Source organism: Heliconius melpomene, chromosome 17 (assembly GCF_056956725.1).
Source record: "Heliconius melpomene rosina isolate 202511_hmr_F chromosome 17, ASM5695672v1, whole genome shotgun sequence".
NCBI classification, from domain to species: Eukaryota; Metazoa; Arthropoda; class Insecta; order Lepidoptera; family Nymphalidae; genus Heliconius; species Heliconius melpomene.
This window is the reverse complement of record NC_140405.1, coordinates 13,833,213-13,853,125: the sequence shown is the minus strand read 5'-3', so window position 1 is coordinate 13,853,125 and position 19,913 is coordinate 13,833,213. Positions and strand designations below refer to the sequence as shown.

Genomic DNA, 19,913 nt, shown 5'->3' with positions numbered 1-19,913 from the left:
AGAAATTTAGACGATTTTAAGTTGTATTTTTTTGTTGTTATATTGAAATAATAATATACATAAGCATTATGAGAGGTTAGTGAAGTGAAATAAAAAATATGTTAAATTAAATTTATAGAATAATGGATAGATTTTAATATCCAATTAAAATTATAGTTTATTTTTCAAGTTATATATCAATGTGGTGTAAGTTATTTTTGTTTTATTATCAATTATTATTCATAATATATGGTTCTGTGATAGGAAAAAAAAATGGAATATAATTAACAGTTTGACTGGTTTGTTGTTGGCCGGATTCCCTCGGGAGAATGAGTTATTTTCATCGTTTTGCTCTGATAACTTGATTTTAAAACTTGTGTAGAAAGTAACCAATGGACACCCATACACTAGGTTTTTGAATATAGTGCCCTCAAAACTTAAAAAAACTAAAACGGCAATAATCCTAACAAAATGAGGCAACACCGAGGCCACGAAAGCTACAAAACAAAATTCCTTGCCTCAGTCCGCGTTGTACCACCGTCCGTGTCAGTTGTCAGTTCTGTCAGTCGATTATATACGTATACGCAGTGTGTGTCAGTTTGTGCGATTACCATCGAGTTTCAGAGATCGTTTCTACCATATTTTGAAAAGGGTGAGCTTATTTTATGTATATTTGTTGAGAATTTCATATAAGTTTGTCGATATCGATCTGTATGGAGCTTTAAAAGCTCTAGTTCTAAACGTATTTCAGTTGTATAAGTTGTAATTGATTGTTTAATAACATACATTAGTTTGGAGCGAATGGAAATATTGATTTTAGTATAATTTTTATATATATATTTTAATGTTGTTAAAAGATACAACAAAAAACTATTTAGTTTCTCGTTGTATCTCGCATATATCAGGGTAGGTAGAGAAATGATTGTGTTAAGACACTCCGTTCCCTACTTTTCGTCTATTTTTCGAGCTGTAGAACTCAACGCCGCGCATATATCCACCATAGCGGAGAAATGAAGTAACTGAATATACATAAATATTCCACGAAATAGTGTACTTGGATAAATAAACTTGAATCCCGGACTACCTCGTTTATTAGAATACATTGTTACTGTGCTATAATGGTTTTTTAGTACACTTTATAAACGTCAGCAACGTTATTACTTTTTTTATTATTACTACCCCAGAGGGTACCTGGGAACCTAGTGTTAAGGATCTTCGTTCCCATTAAGACTTTCTTTTCCTTTCGAATTCTAGAGACGCATTGCGTGTTGAGTTGCGGATCCCAACGTCGCGTTACCAAAGTGAGAAAATGTAGAGGACAGTTAATGTTAAGACTCTCCGCTAAGCAAGCACCACCCTCAACAACGGACGAACGTCCTTCTTAGTAATGGGGTCCCGTTATGCTCTTTTGATACGGAACCCTAAAAAATACTTAAAGAAATATTTTTAGCTTCAATTTGAAACCGCTACCACAAACAAAGTCATAATGAGACAAATTAATTCACGTAAACAATCGTTAATTTCTTGTCAGCAATATGTCAAGTCCAAGCGAAGGAGTTTTATATTATCACTGTATGTTTGTTTATCACAATTTTCTCGTAAATTTTTGGCAGAAAATTATGTCTTAATATTGCCAAAAATACACGTGAAATATATTTTTTGATACTGTCGTGGCAGTGGATTGGAAGGTGGTCGTCTATCGCCCAATATTAATAATGTATCTCCTATCTCCAGTTAACGTCTATCTCGTACTGTCCGACATGTCTATCCAATCACTAACCTGCATGCCTACCTCCATCTCTGTCTATTTCAATCTATGGTAGCAATTTTTGGATTAGGATTGGTTATTAACATTGGGCTAAATGAACTTAATTATGGATTAGAAATTACAGTTTTTTTTGTTTAGTTCTGTAAGGCCATCTCATATATACGAAAGAAAAACAATTGCTTCTCTATTAATCCCTCATATAATAGAGTAACAGTACTCGTACAATACTCTCTCCCAGTGGACAGAGCAAACCTAGTGTTTAGACACTCTATTCGTCTATTTCTGTCCGAATATTAGATGTTGCGTTGGGGAACTCAACGTACCCTGCTTTATGCCATTTGTCTTGTCAGATCGAGGATATAAAATTAATTAAAATATAATCATTGAGGCCATCGGCGTGGTGGCGTAGAGTATGACTTTAACGTGACGATTGTGGGTTCGATGCCCACTTAAGGAAATAAATGTTTGTTCATTAACGCGCTCCGGTACGCGACGTTGTGTTCCGTTACCAAACGCATAATGTCTCAAAAATTGGAACGTAGTGTCTTAACACTCTCTGCCTATCCTGTTTACGCGGAATACAGTGTGAACCTAAAAAAACCATTCGCCGAGTGGGAATCGAATCCGCAACCATCACATTTACAATCAGATGCTGTAGGAAGTGTATTTAGTTTAAAAAGGGTTAAATACTACCGAGCACTCATGTCCGCCCGCATACTTCACAGCCTTTGTCATATTGTTACCCTTGACAGCTTAGCGGTAATACGTGTTGAAGATCGCGGATTCGAATTCTCAAGTGTTCACTTAAATTTGGGGGTAAAAAAGTATGCGATAAATTTAGTTTTAGAGTTCATTGACTTCTTTAAAAATTAAACCAGATGCGGAACGCCAGCTTTGAAGTTATATAACGAAGAAAGTATATCTACAGATACTTTTAATTTAATTATATAATATTAGAATAATCTTATTAACAAACATATTTTTTGTGTATGAATTGTTAAGGTTTCTATAATGTCAATAGAACGAAACTGGGAAGTCGTCGCGGCGCAGCCCCACAACGATCGACTGCAAATGCGACGGTTGCGGGTTCAAATCCCACTTGGATGAATAAATTATATTAATTTTCTTAGCTCTGGTTGATACACTGTATTCCGTATATAACAACATAGGTGGAGGAGAAGCATGTGTTAAGACTTTTCATTCCCCACTTCTTGCCTTAATTTATAAGACATTTCAGTCAATTCAGTGAGGAATGAAGTGTCCCATCACTAGGTACCCTCTGCCTATCCTGCTGTATGCGGAATACAGCGTGAAAAAAAGACTCGATACATCACAAAACTATGGAGAATAAATACATTATATATTTTACAATTCAACACACACACACTTGCAGCCAATTAGGAGTCATTAGCGCTGTACAAACAGACCGACGATGCAATAGGATAAATATTTACATATGTATATTATATACACATACTAGTGATTTGCTACTTAATTGCGATATACGATAGTGTAGATATTGAAGATTTTTTTGTTTCACGCTGCATCCCGCATGTAGCAGGGTAATTAGAAACAATTTAGTGGCAAGACACTCCATTCTCCGCTTTCCACCCTATCCTAAACGATACCCTTAATGACTTAAAATTATATTAGCTTTGACTTGCCGTTTTAGGGTTTGTGAAATATTGCAAGCTCATCTTGATTCCTAGTGTCAATTGAGCTGAAATTTGAGTAACAACTTCAGTTCTGATGACAATATAATATAAAATTGTCATAAATATTAGTATTACTCCAAAATGGCCGCCGCAACAAAATTGCAGATTATAATTTTTTGCACAAACCATCTTATATATGCATCAAATGAAAGAGCTTGATTTATAAAATACAATACACCAAAAGATTTTTTAATAAATAAATGTTTATATTAAAATAATAATAAAAAAAATAATATTTAACAATAATTAAGAATGCTAATATCGATAAATCGAAGCCCATCACTACAGTATGGCTGCAATTCGAAGATAACGCATACAAATAGTGATGTGCATACGATTACCATAAATTATCGATTAGCTGAGCAAATATGGATAAAGCGGGGGAAATTTCAATTTAATATCTAAACACACCGGTTATTTAATGAAGGCTTTAGAATTATAGATTTAGGAGGTCTGGCGTCGAAGTTTGGTTCAGGCAAAAATGAGACTGTATTTAGAAATTCAAGTAAGTATAGATTTTAAGACTCTAAAAATTTTTTTTAGTCTTTACGGCTGTACAAAATTGACTTAGTTAAAAAAATATATTAATGAATGGAAAAATATTAATGAACGGAAATCTTGTATGAAGATTCAATAACTAAGCGGCGCGGTTCCACCACTCACCATGCAATGTCTGGAACATTGGACGGGCAAGTGTGTTAACATTTGGTTCTCTATAAAAAAAATACTTTAAATATGCTGAACAACTTCTAGAATCAAATGGACTTTTTCTTTTTTTACTGTTATATTTATAATTTACTGTGATAATTTATTTGTGATATTTGTGAATCCAACTTAAAGAATCCTAATCACTTAACATTTCTTTACGTATATATCTATCCTTTTTATATTAATGATATAAAGCTGAACATTTCTTTGTTTATTCGTTTTAATCTCGGAAGCCTTCATTCCATCCATCCATCCACAAAATCCTTAGTGGCCATATTGATGAATCCTCAAATAAAACTGGTAAAATGATAAATATTTAAAAAAAATCGGAGAATTTAATGACATCAACGTGATTTTTTGTATCGAAATATAAAATAAATACATTTTTTATCATATTATCAACAATTGGTCGTTCTATCGACGAGCGTCTAGACGGGAAATAGTATTTATATGCATTTTCCTTTGCTTACGAACTTCTTAGGTGTTGCACTATATTGACAAGAAACCTATCTAGGTTCTGTCTGTGTTTTTTTTTAGTTTCACGCTGCCGCACATAGCATCCCTGCTATGCCATACGCAGAGGGAACCTGGGAACCTAGTATTAAAACACACTATTCCCTGGCGGGCAGAACCCAAAGCCGCGCATTGTCTCGTTACCAGAGAGTAGAATAAAATACTAAACATTTGATTTCCACGAGTGGGAATCGAATCTACAACCTGTCACGTATGCCCCGACTAGCCTCAACCACCCTGTGTAGGTTATTAAAATATTTTTAGAATATACCAAATAATATATCGTGGGAATGTCAACATAGACATTCGTATACCTACTGATAACTTATCATTTTATTATGTTCTTCGATTTTGACACACTAGATCCAGTGGTTAGTAACAATGTGAAAAAAGCAGGCTGTGAGTTCAATTTCCATAAAATTAGTAGATAAATATATGAAAAACCTTTTTATTTAGGTCGAGTCCCACAGAGGTGTCCACATTTGTGGATCTACACGAAACTTGGGACGAAAGTGGAGATCGAATTTTCTTAACACTAGGTTCCCTCGGTCTACACAACCCACAGTCACTGCAAACTTGCGATTGCGAGTCTAAAAAGATTTATAAAGCTAAAATTAAAATGTATGTAAAAATGTATTTTGAGCCAAGAAATTCTCAAGCAACGGACAGACTTAAATGTTTTCTGTATGTAAATTATTTTAAATGATAGCTATAAAACTTTATTGTACTATGTATTTGATTCTCTATGACTCAGCGAGACGTTTTTGTAACTAATATGGGCATAGGTTTGATTCTAGCTTAAAAAGCCTATTTATTTAATGTTTGAGAAAAAAGCAGAATAATTAGTACGCAAAAAGCATGCTAGTGTAAACGACGGTTTTAGTTCGATTCCCACTCGGGGGTATAAAATATTAAATATTTTCATTTGCTAGTAACGAGGAATGACTAAGATTTCTATATAAATTTTAAATGTCCAAATTTCTTATATATCATTAAAGAATATTTGCATTCCGAGGAAAGAAGAGAACGGAAATTTCTTTCCTTCTGACTCCTGCTATATGTAGAATATAGCGTGAAGCTAACAAAGTCAATTCCAACCAGTAGGTACCTAGTTCCTGAGATTAGCCTGTTCAACGAAACAAATTCTTCAGTTTTATAACATCAAATATTGATTTGTATCCACAACCATTGTACTTGAGCCATTTTGTATCACCACCACTGCGCTAACATTAAAAATACCTAAGAAATAATTAAAAAATACGAAAGGTGTACCACAGGGTATAAACTGGAGGCCATTTCCCTTAATTGCGTCTATTAAGCCTTAAAAAATACGTGAGTGTCGTAAATATTTTGTATAGCTGTGGACGACCCCCCAAGGATTATGCATATTTTAACCACCCCCGAGGGTTACCAGTTCGATTATTTATATTAAAAATATGAGAAGAGACTCATTTTTGTTTTCATTTAAATCATCTCTTGTCTTAAATTGAATGTTTTTTTAGCAGGTGGTGGTGGTTTGGAAATGGAACCTGGAGTCGACCTGACTGTATATAAAATTTTGGAGAAGATGGAATATTGATATCTATGGGCCGACTTGTCATAGTCATTGCAGATAAAAAGATTGTAAAAAAATATACGATTACCTTATTTGTGCTCCTTAACATACAAATAAGAATATGAGCTTATAAAAACTTTTATAACCAAATAATAACATATACTTTTGAATTTTATTCATATGTATAAATATGGCACTGCGTGGGACACGTACAAAATGCTGTACTTTTATATAATTTTGTAATATTTTCATAAATTCCGTTAAACTTGGTGGTAGTCAAGTTGCCTTATAGGTAATTATAATATGTTGGTAAAGCAACGCAGCGGCTCAGCGCTCACTATAAACAACTGTAGGTTCCATTATCATTTGGGGGAATATTTTTTTACATCCTTGTTCTGATAACAAGATAAAACACGGCCTTGGGTCACTAAATACGAAATGTTTCGAAGATTGGGCGGAAATTGAAGAACGGAATGTAGTAACTAGGTTCCTTCTGCCTACCATGCTAAATGGGGGGAGGGGGGGGGGAAGTGTGAAACTGAAAAAAAGAAATCCTTTTCAACACGTCTTCTGCTAATCACACCATGAGTGATAGTTGCACAGAAGTAGTCAATATGAGTACCATCGCGTAGGAAACGAACCCACAACCGATGAATCAACTGCCACACGCTGTGCCGCTTCGACCTCTATGAAATGTTTTTCCCATACAAAGTAATTTAGTAGCTTCCAAACTAGAAATTCGTTACTATCAAAAGCTAGCTAGTACTAGTGATGTCTAACAATGTTGTCACGCGCTTATTGATTTGTGTAGTGATGTCCATATCATTATATCGACAAATCTATATAAGTCGCTGTCAAATATCATCTATTTGGTTTCAAATTCAAATTCCGCATTTCACCTGCTGTGTAACATTTTATTTTTAACGTACAACCTTCGTGTCGTCTCCACGTGACATTGGTGAAAGATATGTGCTCAACTGGCACGCTTGGAACGCCATAATCAAAGGTCATACCACCAAATTCTGCATGACAGAAAGCTTTTTTCTCTAACATATATAATGTTATTTGTGGGTCCAGCAACACAAGACAGCTTGTGCTGTATTGAATCTGGTAAAGAAATATCGATATCTATTTAATATAACCAAGTAAATAAGAAAATAAAAATATATTTAGCTATAGACAGGAGTCTTTTTTATGCGTTTTTTTAGACGTGTAAATATATAATAGAATGAAAGTACTTATAACAATATATAACATAAAACGCACAGTTTTTGGGACTAGATCCTTAGTTTTCAATTTTTTTAGCTTCGCACAGTATACCGCACATAGCAGGGAAGGCAGAGGGAACCTGGGAACCCAGTGTTGAGAGTTCTTATTAAGACACTTCCTTTCCCCAGTTACTGCTTAATTCCCGAGGTGTGTTGAATTGTGTTTGAGTAAATGAAAATATCAAATATTTCATTCTCCCGAGTGGGAATCGAACCCAGAGTGTGTCCTGCGCACGACGGCCCTAATTACTACGGATTCTGTAATTATTCATACAAAAATAAAAATACCATTGCGTAAAGTAGCCTGTTACAAATAAATATCTTCACAGTAATCTATAGTTGCTAAATGACGCCATTAAACGCACCTATTAGAGATACCCTAATATACGGTATTCTCAAAAATACTTAAAACAAAAGAAAAAAGTACCTGCTAACGTCCGTATCACGAGCTTATTGCCTCTTCATAGAGTAGAGAAGTTACACAATTATCGATACTAATATTTGTTGCGTACCAGAAGACTTATTAATGTTTTTTTTATATTATTTATTTGTATCCTTTGCAATGGTGATTGATCTAAGCAATATTTCAATGTTGTTTATTCTTTAAGTTAATTATTATTGTGTATATATAAAAAATTCGCTCGCTCTGGTAACGAGGCAATCCGCAGCGTTGAGTTCCATCACTTAACACACAATGCGAGCAGAATTCGACGGAAAGTGGCAAACTGATCGGCATGTCTTAACTGCCCGGTTCTCAGGCTCCATCCCAGCTGAAGAGTTTGTTTAACTGAAGGCCCTAAGCATAGCAACAAGTTTAAATTCGTTATTTTTTTGCATTGTATAGTCCATTTATCTAGAAAGGCTATTATAGGCTATATATATATATATATTTATATTACATGAAGTCAATGCTTTCGATGTCACCTGACGCAATTAGAATTCGACTTATGTTATACACAATTAGAGTAGCTTTTTCCATTTCATATACAATTCTATAGAAATAAAATTAGGGTTAGTTGTATAATCGATAACTAAATTTCCAACACTATCTGTAAATATCCTCGTATCGATCTGTCGCGTCAACACTATATCAGTTACATTTTGAACGCATATTAATTTTTGGTGTATTTTTTTAGATATATTTACATTTTTTTTCTTAAATGACGCAATTGTGGCATAAAATAGAAAGTGGATGAAGTCCACGTTGATAGTATTAGGTTCAATTCCCACTTGGGTAAAGGCTGAGTAAATGAAAGATTTCAAGGGAAGATTAACCCTGGTAATAAACATCGAGATAATTTCTAGGTAGAGGAAAATAAAAATTATTTGAATTCCCACTAAGAACACCAGTACAGTGAGATGTATGACACTGGTAAGGAATATCGCGGAATTTAGTCCCGCCACCCAACGCAAAGTCTTGGAAATTTAGCTGTGCTTGTACCTATTGGAAAAAGCATGAAAATTTAACAAAATATAAGTAATTATGGATGGTACAAGTGTGCGACTAAACACGACAGATTGTGGGTTCGATTACACCTCGAGCACAAGCGCGGAGTTGAATTCCGCCATTGAAAACAAGGCAAGGCCTATAGAATTCGGCGGATGATGGGGAATGGACGTATCGTAATGAAAACGGGATGTCTCGACTCTAGATTCCCAGGTTCCCTTAGCCTACCCTGATATGTGCGGTATATATGTATATACACTAGAACACCGTGAAGCTTTTACTATACAACAAACACAAAATACCTTTAACAAATGTCGTGACCACAGTCCACACCATAACACTCGTAGAATTAGATTGAATAGAATCTAACGAGTGACTCATAAGCCGGTTGTATTTCTATTAAACCCCGACTGCAATACGCGTGCCCTGAAATTAGGCTTTCTGAACATTTGCGCATTGTTCACTCGCGAGGAAAAATATAGTAATAAAAAGTAAGAAAAATGCTAAAATCAAATCTGCGCAGTTCTATAGCTAACTTCACGACGATCACGTCTTGTTGACCGTACTATACGATAATAAAATACATAATATATAAACGTAATCGTGAAACAGAATGGATATACTTCTACGCAATGGTTGCGGGTTTGATTCTCATTCAATAACATGATATAGGATCGAACCCCCATCATTTTAAATTTTAAATTGTATAAATAACACATATCCTCTAAAAAAATTAGCTTGGTGGGAGACGCAGTATCTAACACTCACTCCCTCCCTGCTATATGCGGGATACAGCGGGAAACAGAGCTTGGCACGAGTGGTAAAGTAAAATCATTACCAAGATAAAATAGTAAATATCTTTAGATGTACATTTATGCTTAATATGGTTAAAAAAATAACCCAAGGAATCGAACCCCGGGTCACTGCGACTGTGAGAAACAATCATAACTACTTAACTTTATCACACCAATTGTACCAAGTGTCGCGTTCATATTAATTTATTGTATAAGGTCGTGACTTCAATTCCCGATTAATAGTAAACGTCTGATTTTAATGTGTGATTTGTATTACAACTTGAGATGTTTGTTTATTAGACGTTATTATTATTTTATTAAGAGAAGCTAGTGACACATCACTGTGTTTTCTAATTCTTGTACAGTTTTGTTACTAAAGCGAGGAAATGAAAATAACTCATTCCCTCGAATGGAAATCGAACTGACAATCATCGCGATTACAATCACACTCTATGTATAGGTAGGAGATAATTATAGGTAGGAGATAATTTATATTAAAAATATTTTAATTTCTCGGAGATCGAGGATAGACTAAACGCGGCGTTGGGTTCCGCCACTTAGCACTCAATAAGATAAAAATGAGGTGCATATGAAAAACAGAGTGTCTTAACTCTTAATATTACCTCTGCCTACCCCACAAAGAAATAGAATATTTGTAATCCATAACGTTTTTGACAATATATAGATAGTGACGTGTCAATATTGAATCTAGTGATGTGACATCTTGTCGAACGATATTTGAAGGTCGGGTTTATCGCGAGTAAATATTTAAATATCGATAAAAATCTATAAAAAATCGATGGTACAAACAATCGTTGTAAGTGCTAAAAGCATGGGAATAAATATTTTAACATAATAAACTAACTTTTACCTGGGACTTCGACCGCGTAATTAAATGAGAATAACTAAGGTGCTTAGAATTTATAAGACATATTCGGAGTAACCTAAGTAAACGCAGGTATAGTGGGGTGCAACGAATCGATATTTTATTTCAAACAAAATACATATACCTACTTAATTATATCCAAAAATAAAATAAAAGATTTTAGTAAAATGATGCCTGTAACTCATAATTACCCACGTCACGGCCATGAGGTCGTTGTAGTGCGGGACAGCGTGACTCTGTAAATGCAATGGCTATGGGTTCGAATACTCTCATTCGGGGGAATGCATTATCTCCGTGCAGAGCGAGCTCTGATATCAAGACAAAGTTCGGCGTTGATTTCTGCACACAACAAACGATGTCTTTGAAACTGTAAAAAAAATATAATCCATAATATTTAATAAGCCCTCGCAAGAGGCCCCGCTACATATTAAAAAAAAAGACAAAAAAAAAAAGAAAAAGAAAAGTCCGCAAAGAGCGTACCTACTAAGAAAGAAATGAATTTATCAAAAGAGCAAATCGAACCCACGCCACCACCAGCCCGACAGTTTCCAAGTCAAAATAGCTTTTTACAAATAAGATTGTTTTTAACGATTTCTTTTAAAATAAATTTACAAGTGAAAGCTGTTACTTTTAATATTTACATGTTAATGAGATACTTAGCGTGTTTGTCTTTTTATGTTTTATTAAAGTTAAATTATTTCCGTTTACGTGTTGAATGGCGGAACTCAACGCCGTCGTATGTCTTGTCAAAGAAATTAAAATAATTCTAAGTAATGGCAAACTGTAACAGTCTGTTTTCGAATTACTGCATGTTTAGCACACACGCCGTGCTTTGTCTTGTTGAAGTGAAAGCTAAGGAAAAAAATATTCCCAAATAGGAATCGAACTCGCAACCATCGCTTATTAGAGACTATAAATAATTGTAATAGTAATCAATTAATTTATCAAATAATATAACATAAGTAATTGTCTGTCTGTAGACAATTTATCGGTAGTTAAATTCAAATTAATTGATTTGCCAGTTGATTGAAGAGTTGTATGGCGACACGTATGATATATAGGAGGTTAAGGGTCATTTCAGGCTGACGATTTGACTTTTATATCGGACAAATTGTAGTCATATATATCCGTCCGTCGACTCGTATGGGCTTCAAAATATCATTAGTTCAATTAAATAATATAATTAAATGTTAAGAACAAACGAATATGTTTAAAAAAAGTATCGTTTCATAGCCACAGAAACAGAAAGATCTATGATTCTTGTCTAACTGTCTACAGTATGAAAATCCCTAAAGCTATATACCGTACGTAGTGTAAACATTCTCGTATTTGTCATAACAGTGTAGTGTTCGTACTATAAGTTTGCTTTGTTATCAACTACATTGTTAAGTTATATATTAAACTACTTGGGCTGTGCGTGAGGAACGGAGTGTCATAACACTGGATTCCCCCAGCCTACTCTGTTATATGCGGGATATTGCGTCAAGGTTCATTTTAAAAAATCTTTCTGTTTAACGATTTTTTCTATTGACATTATTTACAAAAAAATCTAATGGTAAAATATTTTCTTAGTTTTATTTTATGAGTTATTCTTTTGCATATTCATATAAGAACACTACTTGTAATTAATAAAGAGCAGGTAGCCAGTTTGATTCCTGCTGCGTCCAAATATACTCCGTAAGGGATAAAGCTAAAAAAAAAGAAAAAGATAACATATAAGTCGGTATATATAATACCTATGAAACATTATTATCATTGTTTATAACTATGAAGGCGTATTACCTGATATTATCTTAATTAAAGTCGTGAGTTATTATTGGATTTCGACAGTTTCAAATAACAAGAGGCATTGTATAGGTACCCTTCAAGGCGCAGTGGATCAGCGTATGTCTGTAAGCGATAGTCGTAGATTTGAGTCTCACTGGGGGAATGATTATATATAAATGTCGACCGCTTAAACTTATTTTTATATTGTATCCAAATTAAAAAAAAACTTTACATTAATTGTAGCTTATGTCATACTCTGATGTGCATAGTATGTTTAAGGTATTGTACAGTTTCATCTAAATACATGGATTGGTTTTTGCGTGAAAGCGCAACAAACATGCATCTTTAGAAATTTTCAAATTTATAATATTAGTAGAAAATCGTTACAAAGCGGCGTTAAGTTCCACTCAAGATGCTGTGTTCTCTCTGCCTACCTTGCTTAGAGTAAAGCTGCTCATCTATCAAGTCTCCTTATTTAATAACTCTATCTCGCTCTCATTCCCCGCGGACATTCTTTAAAACGAGTAAATCATTGAACGAAATTGATGAAGTTTAGGCGCCTTAATAATAGTGGTCTAAATTATTGTATATTGCATCCTGTTGTTATGGTTGTCACTTTTTGATTTTTATATTAAGGAATTTTGAGATTTTATTTTTTTTTAATTTAAGGGCATAAATGCAAAAATCGAATTCGAGTTCGATGAGAGAAATAGTGTTTTCACACTCTCCTTTTTGGTTACATAGTTATACATGTGTGAATAAAATTTAATAATATATGTATAGTAAACCGTGTTTTTAGTTTTAATTCAATATTAATAATGAAAAACACGCGGTTTCCGAAATCATATGATACAAGTGGTATAGAATATGCTTACAATAATCTCTTAAAAGATCTCTTTCAATATTTAGGTGAGAATACAAAAATACGGTACCATCGATCTTGTGTGATGATGGAACCAGAACAGGCCAGGAGGTGTTTTTTTACCTATATAACTATTATAATTATATATAATATGAAAATACAGTAGACAACCCTAACACCAATCTTTCTCTTATATCATAGAAAAAATTATAAATATTTCACTTTGAATTATTACGACCCAACCTAAGGGGTGCTATAAATTTTCTCTAAATGGTTTTTTAACAGACCGTCGACTAATAAATTAAAGATTACAAGAAATTTGTAAATATACATAATTATGGTATGAAAAGTCGTCGTGGCGCAGCTGGGAAGTAACTGACTGAACACGTGATAGTTTGGCATTCTTTAGGTTTCGATAAAAGTCGGCGTTAAATTCCGCGGCTTGTTTGTTTGCTTTTCTTTGTTTCAGGTTTTTTTTGTTCACTCATGATATCTACTAATATTATAAACCTATTTGCATTAGATAGTCCAATCATCGAAGAAGACTATAAGCTATAATCCAACACGATCAGAGATACCTCGGGCACTTAGAACGTGGCATGTGTCACAGTCTAAATGACACTTGCCACATATATGTTTCCACATAATTGTTCCTTGCCACACAGTTCCGTGAAAACCGCGATGAGGAATCGAACCTGTGGGTTAAACTGCCACATGTAAAGCACTCACTCCACTTTTCTACAATGGCAATTACTGTTATAATAATTTACTTCTCGTTCTTTGTTTCAGGTATGTATGGATTGCAGTTTATTGGAAAATATGAAAAAGGTATTTAGAATTCCTATCTTTTCAGTGACTGCCTCACACCAGAGCGAAGAAATGAAAATGTAAATTGAAATAAATATTTCATTACTTCGAGTGGGGATCGAACTCGCAACCAGACGATTTTACCGCGGAACCCAACGTCGCAAAGATTTTTCTTATATTTTTTTATATTTCAATAAGCCTAATATAAATCTCGTTTTAATTACTTTCACAAATGTACCAGTAGATATAGTGCATGTGTGATCATTCTGTTTAAGGAGAATGCACTTTTATTTTTTTATATTTAATGAAAAAAAAAATTACACTAGCTATTTTCTAAATCGATGTCATCGTAAATGCAATGTGGGAATTATCTAACTTGGTTGGTTCTAGGGTCGATTTGCAATCGGGGCAATAAATAATTTAAACACGAGAAAGCGCGGCGTTAAGTTCTGCAACTCAACAAGCATATTCTCGAAGGTGGGTGAAAATTTGGGAACGGAGAGTCTTAATACTTGTTTATCTATATATCTATACTATATACGAAATAAAGCGAAGCTATAAAGTAATATTTCCCCGATTAAGAGAAGCAAAGGGCGGCGCTTAGTTAAGCCACTCAAAACTCAATGTCTCAAAATAGGATGTCTAGATTGCCTCCAGAATTTTGCGGTAAGTGAGGAAAAGAAAGCGTCTTAAGAGCAACAGAGTGTCTTATCACTACATTTCCTTGTTACTCTGCTATACTGCTGAAGCTAAAGTAAAAGTAAAATAAGTTTTAAAAGTAATTTCTCGTATTTACCCTTGGAATTCAAAATGGGTCCAAGTGTCGAATTACATGGGACATAAAAACCACAAGTACCTTCAAGAATGAATACGAGTTTACATACAAAAAGACACACTCTACACTAAAGGTGTAATGTTACGTTAAAATTATTGATAACATCAAACTTCTGTTAACTTACATTCGATTTCTTGTACTAGTATTTAAGCTCAAGTTATTTTAAGTTTAAAAAAACTAGCAACATCTCCTTTTAACCGACTTCATAAAGGAGGAGGTTATCAAAAATCGACAAATTCCTGGTTCGTGTTCAGGTCTTTTCTCAATTTTTATTAATATCATATATTATTCTCATATCATTCTCAGCTTTCCACACATTATAACAATAATACTGGCCTAATATGTTGTACGATCAATAATTTATATTAGCAATAGTAATAATAATATCAATAGTTATTGAAGCTTAGTTAAACGTCTTTCGTTTGTCTGTCCTTTATCCTATTTGCGTTAACCCTGGCACCGAAAAGCTTAAATCTATGTAAAAGTTCCTTATAATTTATATTTTATATTGCCTTTCAAACAAAGTCAAAGTTTCTTAAAAACTTCCCCTCTCCTGATATTTGAACCCACTACCATCGCAAGGTTTATTTATTAATATTATAGGTATTTAATTTCGAAAGACGATCGTCCCCTTAACTCATACAAACGACCACACATTAACAGTAATTATTAAGATTAATTCATGACTCGAGTTTTATACTGAAATATTTTTATTATGTTCATTATAATTATCGTGGCCATCGTAGCGCAGTGGTACAGCGACTGACTGTAAAAGCGTTGGTTGTGAGTTCGCTTTCCACTTGGAAGAATTAATTCTTTTCATTTATTCCTCGCTTTAGTACCTAGAACTTATCTACCATAGGTTCCTTTAATCAAACCTGCTATATTCGGGATAGAGCGTGATGCTAAAAATAAAAACAAGTTAATTCCCTGTACCTCCTGTATATTTTTAAGTATTTTCGTGATAGATTAAGTTCTCTTTTGACACGCGCCGTTGATCTCTCAACGCTGACATAAAGAGAGGAAGCGTTGTTTAGCTTGGCTCATCACGAGTCACTCTAGTGTTTGTATTGAGATATATTTAAATTGGGACTGGAATTAAAATGGAAAACTTTCGTTAAATATATTCTATTTTAATAAATAAAATAAAATTTTAATCTGTTCTGGTCTAGTTAGGGTTGCATTCGTATTGTTTTTTTCAGTTTCACGCTTTATCCCGCAATCGTGGGTGTATCTAGGCGGACCTGGACAGATAAATGCGTGAAAACTTTTTTAAAAAATATTTTTGTAACATTTTTGGGGTGGGCACAATACTATTCTGGGGTGGGCACGGCCGAACCGAGCCCCCCTATACCTACGCCCATGCCCACATGTAGCAGAGTAGGTAAACATAATCTAGTTTCAAGACACACCGTTCTCCATCCATTCAAAGTGGAAATATTGCGTCTTGAGGAGCGGATCTCAATGCCTCCCCTTGTTTCACTAGAGAGATGGAATAAAAATAATGCATTAAAATTTCACTCAAAGACAAATTATCTATAAGATTTGAGACCATCGTGGCGTAGAGGGTAAACGGGACGGTTCTGGGTTCAATTACCATTCGAGGGAGTGAATATTTTCATTTGCTCTCTGGTAACGAGAAAAAGCGCGGCGTTGAGTCCCGCCACTCAACACACAATGCCTCATAAATTCGGCGGGCAGTGAAAAATAGAATATCTTTATACAAAAGTCTCGACCCAAAAAATTAGCTTAAGTATGACGCGGTTTATTTTCTAGCTATAGTGGAAAACAAACCGTGCTTGTGGGTTCGATTCCCATAGAACATAGTCGAATACTTGATAAACGATTGTTTCCAAAATAGTGTCAAATTCATTTATCAATGTAAAAGCCATTTCTTTCCCACTACCTCTATATTAACTGGCATTCGCTAATTAAATGAACTTCATTAGTATTTGTTAAGACATTTAGAATATTCTTAGTGCAACTTGTTATCTTTATAGATGTCGGTGTAGTTGTTGTGGATTTTGATCGTGAGAGTACAGGTTCAGTTCCCTGTTTAGATAAAAGATATGAATAAATGAGTGCAGATTATATGATACTGAGGTCTGACGACGGAATTCGGCGAAAAAGAGGAACATGTTTTAATAGAAACCTAGCGTCTTATAACTGGGTTCCCAGGTTCTATCTGCCTACCACGCTATATGCAGGATACAGCATAATATTCTCACTAAGCGGTCTTTTAAATAAAATCCATTTTTTTTTTACAAAAATACGCCTCATTATGACTTAAGACGGACAGACAAGTCTTTTTAGCATCCCCATTTAAAAAAAGACTACAAAACTTGACACCTGTCAATGTCAAAATCATGTTTTTTTTTAATCTTTATCCCTTTTACCATTTCTGCTTGGCTTCTTTCATTAGGTTTAAATATTTTTTGTTGAAACACAACCCTTGGAAATTGGAATTTGATATTAGAAGAAAAAATAGAAGTTGAAACTTTAATTAACTTTGAAAAGTTGAAAAGACGGACTACCTTTGCTTTATTTTTTTTCTTACAAACAACGGCTTAGATGAAGAGAATCTAGGGATAGATCTCTCCATATTTTGGTCCTCGATTGCATATTCTGTTGATTGCAATTGTATAGATATTTGGATAAATATTGTTCCTCGAACGCTTGTCGATTTGAATTAAAACACTTAGAAGACTAATCTAAGATGAATCTTAATCCTAGGTTTTCTTTGCCAATAGTATTTTGAAAATAAGTAAGTAAATTAAAAAAACTGCCAAATAAAATATTCAAATGAAATCCGTAACCCTTTACTGCTAGGGCTCCACCCTAGCAAATACGGGAACAAAGGGGACTGATTAGTTCCCTGTAACACTTTAATTTGTAACGCGTGTCTTCAGTGTTTTATCATTTACGTGAATACTCTTATTAGGATACTAGAGTCCTAGAGTCGGGTCTAGGAGTCCTTTTCTATGCTCAAGTGCTGGATATGCACAAAGTTATGTCATTAAGAATTCTGGGGCATAACGTTCAATACTCGCACAATATTACATACACAAAAAGGAAATTATGTATAAAATTGAACGTTAAAAGCAGCTTTACTACTTTTCTCGTAAAGCAGGGTAGGCAAAGGGTACTAAGATATTGTGGTCCTGGTCTCCGCCAATTTTTGAAGACATTGCGTGTCAAGTATGGGCATATGTAGAGATATTTTCTGAGTTGAATGTGAAATAAAATATTATGCTTGCTTTGCTGCTTTTAATTTAAACAGAGTTGTATATGTAGGTACAGTGTACAGGTTGTTTTTCAAAAAAATTTAGGTTAATTTTTTGTTAGTAAAATTACTAGGGTGGGCACACAACGATTCTGGGGTGGACATGCCCTACCTGGCTTCCCTTGTTCCTATACCCATGGTGTTAAGTGATAAAACTCAAGCAAGCCTGCTTGATCTACCAGACCGGGCAAATAAAAATAAAGTTAAATAGAATCAACTTAATATGCAACTATTTAATAAAGACGAAATGTAATGAACTCATCCATTCATAGACTAAATAGAAAAGACACCTTGTAAACTAAATTTAGCCAAACATCTTTTCTAAGGGACATTAAAACTCACGCCTTAAACCACTTCCCACTAAATTCGCAGACTCTAAAACAAAATGCAATTGTTTTTTTCATTATAACACTCTAAATTCCTACATTCAAACGGTCACTATATGGGAATCTGCACGTGTTCACCCTTATCGCTTCTAGCAGAAGTATATCGAAAAAATCAACTTTATTACGTTTACAATAAAGTTTATTTTCTTTTACTAGTGATAAGGATCGAGGGGTGGTATTATAGGGTTAGGGGATACAAAAGTGCTTTTTGATTTTACACTCGTAGCGTTTAGAAAAGCGTGTAACGCCAGAAGGCGATTATAGCCATGAAATGGACTTGTATGCTGCAATTTTGGGGAACAGTGCTATATGTGATTCATTAACATGCTATTGCGTTCTGATTGTGGGTTCGATTATAATATCATTCTTAACCTATCTGTATATATATCTCAAAAATTACGTTACGAAATACTTAAGGAACCCCTCATCAAGCAGAAGCTTTTTTTTTTTCAAATAAAAATAACATTTCAAATTTCATATTAAAATCTCATCATTATATTTTATTAGATATTATCGGTTTCCAAACAAAGGCCTTAGTGACCCTCTGTCTGTTCTTTTTTAAGTTGCCATGTAAAAAAGAGACAAAAAACACCCTTTTTTCTATGGTTTTTGCGTGATTTAATTATTTGTTCACTAATTCTTAGAGATAATAATGTTTTTTTGGCCTTTACCTTTATCCGTGATAATATGTGGTTAGTTTAAAGATATATTATCTTACCACATCTTCTGCATTTTCGGGTTAAATAAGTAGAAAGAACTTTTTATCAGCATCAGCTTATTATATTTAAAAAAATATAAAAAATATACGATCTGGTCATAGTATAATTTCTAGAATCATAGAATCTAGACGAAAAACCAATCTACAAGATCCAGTTAATCAATCAACTTCTAAACAAACAAGTATATATTGAAACACACAAAAAAACAATCTGTCTGTCTATAACATATCACCAACGAACTATTTTTGAAATAAAAACCCGTAGAATTGGCCGCAGCCACTCTGACCTGAGCACGCGCAGCTTTCCATTTTGTTATATAGTGATTTGACACTATCGATAAAGTAAAATAGTTTTTATTAATAAATAATAATATTTTTTAATTGTATATTATATTTAATCATTAAAAAATATATGTTAATTATACAGGCCGAACGGTAAACGTGGGGTCTCCGACGTCAATTTCCATGCGGGGGGAAGAATTATTTACGAATTTCTTTGCTCTGATACTTCGACAAAATTCTGTCACTCAACACGTAATATCTCTTAAATGGGCCAGTGCATGGTGGCTACGTTTCTTCTGCCTTGCCAGCTAGATGCAGATCCTTTCTTTTACAGTTGTAT

The 19,913-nt window shown here is 34.0% G+C and overlaps 1 protein-coding gene across 2 annotated transcripts in view; it reads left to right on the top strand.

Moving 5' to 3' along the window:
• Positions 1 to 509: 509 nt before the first annotated feature.
• Positions 510 to 19,913, top strand: part of sli (slit guidance ligand) — an 82,139-nt gene continuing 62,735 nt past the window's right edge. For both annotated transcript variants that reach the window (XM_085200484.1, XM_085200483.1), the window contains exon 1: positions 510 to 631. The gene's annotated coding sequence lies outside the window, so the exon portion shown is untranslated. The remainder of the gene's footprint in view (positions 632 to 19,913) is intronic.